This window comes from Alosa sapidissima, chromosome 1, assembly GCF_018492685.1.
Source record: "Alosa sapidissima isolate fAloSap1 chromosome 1, fAloSap1.pri, whole genome shotgun sequence".
NCBI classification, from domain to species: domain Eukaryota; kingdom Metazoa; phylum Chordata; class Actinopteri; order Clupeiformes; family Clupeidae; genus Alosa; species Alosa sapidissima.
The window spans coordinates 50658465-50667386 of record NC_055957.1 but is presented as its reverse complement, the minus strand read 5'-3'; the positions used below and the strand labels follow the sequence as shown (position 1 = coordinate 50667386).

The 8922-nt window shown below is 41.3% G+C and overlaps 1 pseudogene; it reads right to left on the bottom strand.

The window, feature by feature from the left end:
- Nucleotides 1-2449: 2449 nt before the first annotated feature.
- On the bottom strand, nucleotides 2450-3251 carry LOC121719973 (annotated as a pseudogene).
- Between the last annotated feature and the right edge of the window lie 5671 nt (nucleotides 3252-8922).

Below are 8922 nucleotides of genomic sequence, written 5' to 3'. Positions count from 1 at the left end.
GTATGGGAAATCATACTTTTATTTAAAAAAAACATATAGTATAGTATCAAGAGCATATTTTTAATCATGACATTAATGAAAATTTGGTTAAAAAATGAAATGTTCTAATTAATATATTAGGTGCGAATTCCATATGTGACTTTCCGGACATGGGGAAATTGGCCATGTCCTTGGTAAAGATGACTAAAAAGTGTAGGATTTATATTTACAATGACATTGAAATATGCATTATGTAATTCATAACACTTAAATTAACAGGTTTGATCCTTTGAAATACATTTTGACACATTTTTACATTGTTGAGAGCTCATGAAATGGACCGGACGCAAAAGGCACCGGTTTCGTAGAATGACCCATCTTTTATTTTTAGTTGATCAACCACAAAGAGTAGCATAGGCCTACTGTGCACAGTGCACTGACGACTGTAGCAGCCCAAGGTAACCAGTTGTAGATGAGAGGCAACCCCTTGTTTCAGATAGCCTGGACAACATGTTGCCTGGGTGTTGCCTACGTTATTAATTAATGGTAGCCTACAATAGTTAATTGATTCGCGTAACATATTAGTTGGCTCAAAGAGTAGGGAATCCGGATGGAGAGAGTCACGCGCGTGTTGCTTTTGCGGGATCGAATCCAGTTTAATGCTAGTTTTCAAAACATATATTTTTTACATGTCTTTTGTCCGAGTGGCTGTAATGTAGCCGAGCGCTCATGGCGTATGAAAAGCGACTTCAAACCGCCTAAAACAACTTGTTTGTGAATGTCTGACAACTGCTGCAGCGCATGCACGCGCAAGGAAACGTAGGTGGAGAAACCAGAAGGCACACAACACCGGAACGATTTTAAGGCTATTTCGCATAGGCTACTCAATGGTGCTATTTCACACGCATTATAGCGACCCCCACTCACCGGGGTTAGGTGGAAGGTGTTAATAGACGATTGGCGTAGCCTACAGTGGACTAGGGCTGTCAAAATTGCTCAAAAATGACGTTCGAATATCCCCTCTAAAATAAACACATGTATTCGAATATATTGGAATATCTAGGCCAGGGGTCTCAAACACCCGGCCCGCGGGCCAAATCCGGCCCGCGTCCTGCCCAATTCCGGCCCGCGACGTATGACAAAATAATAATGTAATCCGGCCCTTGAGGCTATTAATTGCGACAAACAACGATACTGATTAAAATAGACGATAGATCCAGGTACGGTGACAAATCTCATTTGTACGCCTACTCTACTCCACTATGTGCAAGACATTCAGAGCTTGATTCAAACCCAAAATCGCTGCGCAAAGTTTTCAGGAAATACTTGTAGCACGCGAGAAACACAAAGACGTGCATTTGTAATGACGTAATGAATGTATGGCGATGCACGCCATAGTGTTGCAGAAATTAAGCAGAAATAGGCCTACACCAAATGTTGAAAAACGTTCACGTGTGATGAAGTCTTAGGTAAGCTATGTTATTCACCTATTCTTATTCTGAAGGAGAATATCCTTTTGGAGATTATGATCGATCGTCTATGACAGTGATAGTCACGGTGCGTCTGTGAATGGAGGTGCGTGTATACAACGGTGTCCACTAAGCATACCATGCTTGTTTCGACCCTCTGCCCAACATAGCTTGGAGGTTGCAGTGGTAATCGTGATGATAGTGTCCGTAATGGATGTGGTACAGACAGCAGGGCTAGTAGAAATAGGGCTCTAAAGAACTACAGTCACCCGCAATATGATGCGAACTTCTGGGTACTGCAGATTACCCGCGATAGGAACTGTTTGACCAGAATACTTTATTGTAGGCCTATATGGTAGTAATCTATTACTAAACCACAACATCTTAGGTGTTGGTATACATCTTAGGTGTTTTCATGTTAATTTGTTATGTGGGTAATATGAAAAAAGGAAAGTAAACCTGCTTAAATATGTTCATCCAGTATTTACTGAAAGGTGCATAATTTGAGGTGCTTGCCATCCAGTGACAAATTAGATGGGTAAATTTACCCCCTTCATAAACTTTTGTTTTACTCAAAGATTTTTACATTTACAGTCTGACCACTTTCAAGCCATGGCCTTTTGAAAATTTGATATAAAAATCCAATGGTGTTGCTTTCTTAACCCTGATGCCTAGTTTGCCAGGTTTAAAAAAGTTATGAGAGGAAATATTTTTATTTGGTGTGAAACACACACACATACCTGTTTTTATTACATTACATTACATTACATTACATTTGGCTGACGCTTTTTAACCAAAGCGACTAACAACATGGTAAACAGTAAGTTTTAGAACAATTCTCACAATTTTAGGACAGTTTTAAAAAAAAAAAAAACATTAGAGTACAGTAAGAATAAGTGCGTCGGTGAGTGCTGTTTTTAACAGTTACTTGTCAGTTTAAAACGGCTGGTGAGTGCTAGGATCAGTTAGACTTGTTGTAAGTGTTGCTATGAGAGTAGATGTTCTCTAAAGAGCTGGGTCTTCAGGAGTTTTTTGAAAGTGGAAAAGGATGTCCCTGCCCTTGTAGGAACTGGCAGTGTGTTCCACCAACGAGGAACAACAGATGAGAAAAGTTTGGATTGGCTTGAGCGTACCGGTGGTAGAGCTAGACGTCGTTCGTCAGAGGAGCGCAGCGGTCTGGAGGTAGTGTAAGTCTGTATGAGGGCATTCAAGTAGGTGGGAGCAGAACCGGAGACTACTTTGTAGGCAAGCGTTAGAGACTTGAATTTGATGCGGGCCGCCATAGGTAGCCAGTGTAGCTGGATGAGCAGCGGGGTAACATGTGCCCTTGGGTTGGTTGTAGACCAGGCGCGCCGCCGCGTTCTGGATCATCTGAAGTGGTTTCACTGCGCAGGCTGGGAGACCTGTCAGGAGGGCATTGCAGTAGTCGAGTCGTGAGGTGACTATTGCCTGAACCAGAAGTTGGGTAGCATCTTGAGTCAAGTAAGTCCTGATTTTCCGTATGTTGTAGAGTGCGAAACGGCATGACCGGGCGACTGAGGCAACATGATCTGAGAAGTTTAGTTAGTTGTCGAGAACAACTCCTAGATTTCTTGCAGTCCTGGTCGGTGAAACAGACAGGGAGTCAAATTTGATGTTGATGTCGTGGTGTATGGTAGGTTTAGCTGGGATGACCAGCAGTTCAGTCTTTGAGAGGTTCAGCTGGAGGTGGTGTGCCTTCATCCATGTAGCTATGTCTGAAAGGCAATCCGAGGTCCGTGCTGAGACCAGGGGGTCGTCAGGTGGAAAGGACAGATAGAGCTGTGTGTCGTCTGCATAGCAGTGGTATGAGAAGCCATGCGAACGGATAATCTGTCCCAAGGAGGTGGTGTAGATAGCAAAGAGGAGGGGGCCCAGCACTGAGCCCTGGGGGACCCCTGTGGTGAGATGGTGAGGTGCAGATAGCTGACCAAGCCATGATACGTTAAACGAGCGTCCTGTGAGGTAGGATTCAAACCAGGAGAGAGCAGAACCGGAGATTCCCATATCAGCGAGTATCGAGAGAAGGATACGGTGATTAACCGTGTCAAAGGCAGCCGATAAGTCAAGCAGAATGAGTACTGATGACCGAGCGGTCGCCCTGGCTTCTTTTAAGGCTTCTGTTACAGACAGCAGAGCCGTTTCGGTAGAGTGGCCGCTTTTGAACCCAGACTGATTTGGATCCAGAAGGTTGTTCTGTGAAAGGAAGTCAGAGACCTGTTTGGAGACTGCTCGTTCAATGCCTTTGGATAGGAAAGGCAGTAGTGAGACAGGGCGGTAGTTCTCGACTTGAGCAGGGTTGAGAGAAGCTTTCTTAAGTAACGGTGTTACCCGGGCCATTTTGAACGCTGTTGGAAATGTGCCGGAGGTTAGCGAGGCATTGATCACATGTGTGATAGCTGGAGCGATGGTCGGGCTGATGGACTGAAGTAGGCTCGTAGGTATAGGGTCCAGCGAGCATGTGGTAGGACGGCTGCATGTCAGGAGTCTGGACACTTCACTCTCGGAGAGAGGCGTGAATGCTGAAAAAGATGTTCCAGCAGTCCCTAGAGGTTGTAGGAGTGCGGTATCTGAGTCAGATGCGTTGAGTGGGCATGTAGAGAATTTATGTTTTTCATTTATTTTATAATTTGTATTAATATTTATTTTATCATTATTTTATTTATAAGCTAAGGTTGCTAGCACAGGTGTCTAAAACTAGATAAAAACACTTGCACTATCTGTTTGCAGTTTTGTGTGGTATTTGAAAAAAAGAACATTGCATTTTCAGAAATAGCCGGCCCTCCAATCAGATGAAGTTGGCAGAATTGGCCCCCAGCTCATTTGAGTTTGAGACCCCTGATCTAGGCTATATTATTATGGAAGAATATAAGACTCAAAAGTTTTGTACGTGTGCATCACGTTTTGAAACTGTAGAAATTATTTGTAACTGTAAAAATGATCTGTACAAGTAATTGTCAATATCACAAATATGCGCTACACTTACAAATCTATTCTAGGGGTACGGATCGGTTTTACAGCTACAAATCATCCTACAGTTAAAAATATTTTACAATTACAAATATATTCTACAATTACACATCAATATTCTACGCACAAAAAGCTGTTCTACAGTTACAAATCTTTTCTACAGGTGTACAGACTTTTGCACCACCTTTGGGATGAGAAATGTCTCATATGTATTGTGTGTGTGTGTAACAGGATTTGTAACTGTAAAAATGATTTGTGATTTAACAAAAAAATAACACGAACAATTTTAAGTATTACTCATATGTCGTTCACTTACAAATATATTCCACAGGTATGAAATATTCCACAGTTGCTGTCTTTCAATTACGAAACTATTCTGCCATTACAAATTTCTGCTGCTCGCACAAGTATTTTCTACAAGAATACAAATCATTTTGAGACTGTTCTGGCGCTTCCTGTTGAATAGCCAATGGCGATCCTCAGGTTTGGCTAGCCAACCATGAATCTCAGTTCACTAACCAATCACAGAGCAGGAGCAGCGCCGTCGTTGTCTGTGGGTGCAACCAAACCTGGAGTCTACGTTTGGAGCACGCTAGTTTCCTGTATTCCTTGAGGTATGTTGGTAGCCTACACCACACAGACATGTTCTATGTCCACTATTCCTTGTTAATACAGCCAGTGTACCTGATATACGGGGCAACGAGGTGAGATCAATCAATGGCAACTAATGTGGGCAACAGACAAATAACTATTATATATAGCAAGCTACCGCTAGTTAGCCAAATCCCACTCAATCAGTCTGTCAGTTTAAGCAGCATACAAGTGCTAACGGAAATGTAGTGTGTGGATGGAAATAAATAACAACACTCAACATACTTTTGAAGACATTTTGTTTCAAGTTTGTAACAAATGCGGTCAAAGTTTTAAGGGAGTTTGTCAGTCGGTCATAAGGTAGGCTCAGCAAAAAGAGGCAGGCGGCTAGCATTATTATCAAGAGGTGTGCTAACCATTAGGCCTCGTATGCCAGGTCTACCTCCAGATTGTGAGGTGCTACTTTGGACTTCACGAACTCTTATAGTAGAAACTCTTTACTGCAGAAAAACCGTAGTAGGTTTGATGCTCAACAGATTGCTCTGGAGTTAGTTATAAGTTAATAATAAGTATCCATTGATATGTGTGACAAAACATACCAACTGGTGTCAACATCAGCTAGGCTATGTTGGCATTTTCTGATGGTTCTTCATGACTGATCATAAGGTACAAAATAAGTAATACAGAAATACAGTGCTGGGCATTGGTAGACAATCATATTAATCTGTCTATGTATCTATTTCTTCTGTGTAAGCAGTTTCTTATGGATCCCCAGTTGCTGCCTCCTGAAGCACAGGTGGGTCATAAAATATATTTTACTGTCTATGAAAATAGGTCGCCGCCCGATGTGAGTTTCAAAAAGCATACCTTTTGAACTTGTTGACGGCAGTATTCCTACTTAAAACAACATCCTCGGATGTGTATGTTTTATGTTTTGTAAAAGTTAAAGAGAAATCACTACTATTCTATCTTAAAAAGTCAGTTTATTTTTCGAACGTTTTTGTTGGTTCCTGTCAGTGATAGATCATTATCTATGATACATTTATAGTTACTCTCTACACTGGCAGGTTATTAGAGAGGCTGAAAACCAGACTGGAACAGGCTCTTCAAAGGCAGCCTCTGGACCTGGACTATTTAGAGTTCCTCTGTACCAGTGAGTTGAGCCTAGTTCACTGAGTACTCACATGCCATTTCCAGAAGAGGTAAGCAAAGTCTGTTTGTTTTTTGTGCAAAAATAAGTACAAACATTACCCCTGTTTTCAGAATACTTTCAGAAGGTGCCATTGAGTCCTGCTGTCCTGCTAAAATAAACTTCACTGACAGTTTTTACATATTTTTCCCCTCACAAACTATTAGATACCAGAATACAGTTGTTTTGTACTGTAAAAATTAGTATTAAGTGTTGATTTATATATATTTAAAACAAAAGAGGAGACGGCAGAGCCTCATGCTTATAATCATTAATTAATTATAAAATAAATCATGGACCTACACCAGTAATCCTCACTATTTTTCTCACAAGAGACACATTGGCAGTGCAAAATCAAAAGGAGAGCCTCTTTTACGACAACGTACTAAGTCACCTTTGCAAATGTGCATTTCTACATATAAATTGGACATCCCACAAAAAAGAAATAACACAGCCAATACATTTTCATTTAAGACCAGTCATCTAATACTGGGATGAGTGGAAGCTGGCATGCGTGTCCTTGACTTTCTTCATGCTGTAATTTTAGTAGCAGGTTTGACAATACCCCCTTTAGGAAGCACCATTAAGGCTTAATAACTTCCTTTCACCTTCATTATTGTATTTGGGTGAAGGGAGATGTATAATTAAGATGTTTTTTGTTTTCACAGTGCAGGATTGTATGTTTATGAAGCACATTTTAAAAAAAATATTGACTGTTACCACATACAGTGGGTCCCATTCAGAAGTGGCCACTTCTTTCGCGTTTTCTGTGATTCATGCAGCTGTGTGAAATGTATTACAACTTATCGCCACAAGGTGGCAGTTTAAGTCCACTGTAGCATTTGTAAACAGGGCAGTGGAGTGCATTCAAAGGCGTTGCAGTGGCAGTGAGATACTGTAAGCAGAACGAAACTGAAGATCACCTCGTTGAAGTCATACAGTAGACTAAATCTAAAAACTAAATCAGAGCTTGCTTTTGTTTTTATCAACCTGGGGCCAGAGATGATGGCCTTTGGTGAACAGTTTAGGCCTACTCAAAATGAGTAAAATCAAAAGCACTATACAGATGACATGAAAAAGGTTATGATGTATGGATTCCCAAGTGTCCAAGCTTCCAAATGGTGTATAACATAACTATGCTTCATAGCAATATGGGATTTAGAATGTTGGGGGAAGGAGGGTAGGTGTTCTTCATAAGGTTAAAATATTGTTGTTATGATGCGTTTAACAGGTCATAGGCAGATGGGAAAAGCAGGCCTTAAAAGAGGGCTACAGGATACTGGGGTGCTCCCAATGATAACAGAACGGCCAGAACTGGCTAGAGTTCTGTTCCCACAAGGTGTCTCATCTCTGATGGATCCTAAGGTATTAATGTTCAAGCATGGCAATTTAAACATGGCAAGCATGACACATCCTCTCACATTCTTTTTGCAAAGGTAAATTTGTAAATGGAGGAAAACAACTGACAGAATAAAGTACATCATGACTATGGTACAGTGCACAATAGTATTCCAAACAGGGCACACTGTTTTTGTTGCAGATGATTTTGAAAAGAGTGGTTTGACCAGATGAGGCGGAGGTTGACGAAGATGAAATGGAAGACTGCCGTGTCACAGCCTACCTCAGACAATACGCCCCCCCCCCCCCCCCCCCCCCCCAGATTTTGAAACCTGGCTGATCAGAGTGATTTGGATTTGATGAGAGATCTGTACTTGAACCAATCGCAGACTGAAAAATATGTGAAAGTATTTTTTCAAAAGTATCTTTTGTGATTGTGATGACTACATTTGCCATACACTCTATTCAGTAATATAGCTTACAGTGCCCTCCACATTTGTTAGCTCCCAGGAATCACAGATGTATGAAATGTTATAACTTTGTTCAGTAAATCACAAATATTATTTTCTTGTGGTATTATAAGTATTTAGTATAAGTATATATACTCTTTTGATCCCTTGAGGGAAATTTGGTCTATGCATGTATCCCAATCCGTGAATTAGTGAAACACACTCAGCACACAGTGAGGTGAAGCACACACTAATCCAGGCACAGTGAGCTGCCTGCAACAACAGCGGCGCTCGGGGAACAGTGAGGGGTTAGGTGCCTGGTCAAGGGCACTTCAGCCGTGCCTACTGGTCGGGACTCAAACCGGCAACCCTCCAGTTACAAGTCCGAAGCGCTAACCAGGCTAGCATTGTATAACAAACAAACTACTACTAAAAGTATTTTCTGATATTGTCTTTTAATTCTTACAGTTTCTTTAGAGACATTGAAAGACCTGGTGGTCTTCTGGACGGGATGGTCTGTTGGCAGGGGCAATGCCGACTGTACTTTGAAACTCCCCCTAGGGACAAGAATGTATGACACCTTCAAAGAAGCTATGAATGCAGCGCTGAAATAAAGCAATTATGGTTTTGGCTTGATCTAGTGTTGTTTTCTGCAAGTTCAATGCAGTATAGTCAACAATTTCAGTGTTTCAGACGGTGACCAGAGTTCCAGTTGTTCAATGAATAAACTATGCAATGAGAAACTGTATGACGATTGCTATTTTTCCTAGTTGTATATTTAACTACAATGTGTGCACCATATGCAGTAGCCAGAAAAGTTGTGATTTTGTTTCTCAGCTGCCACAAGGCACCTATCCCCAACTTGCTCTGAGAAACTGGCTCTGCTAAGAATTGATGTCTAAGTTGCTTTGGATAAAAA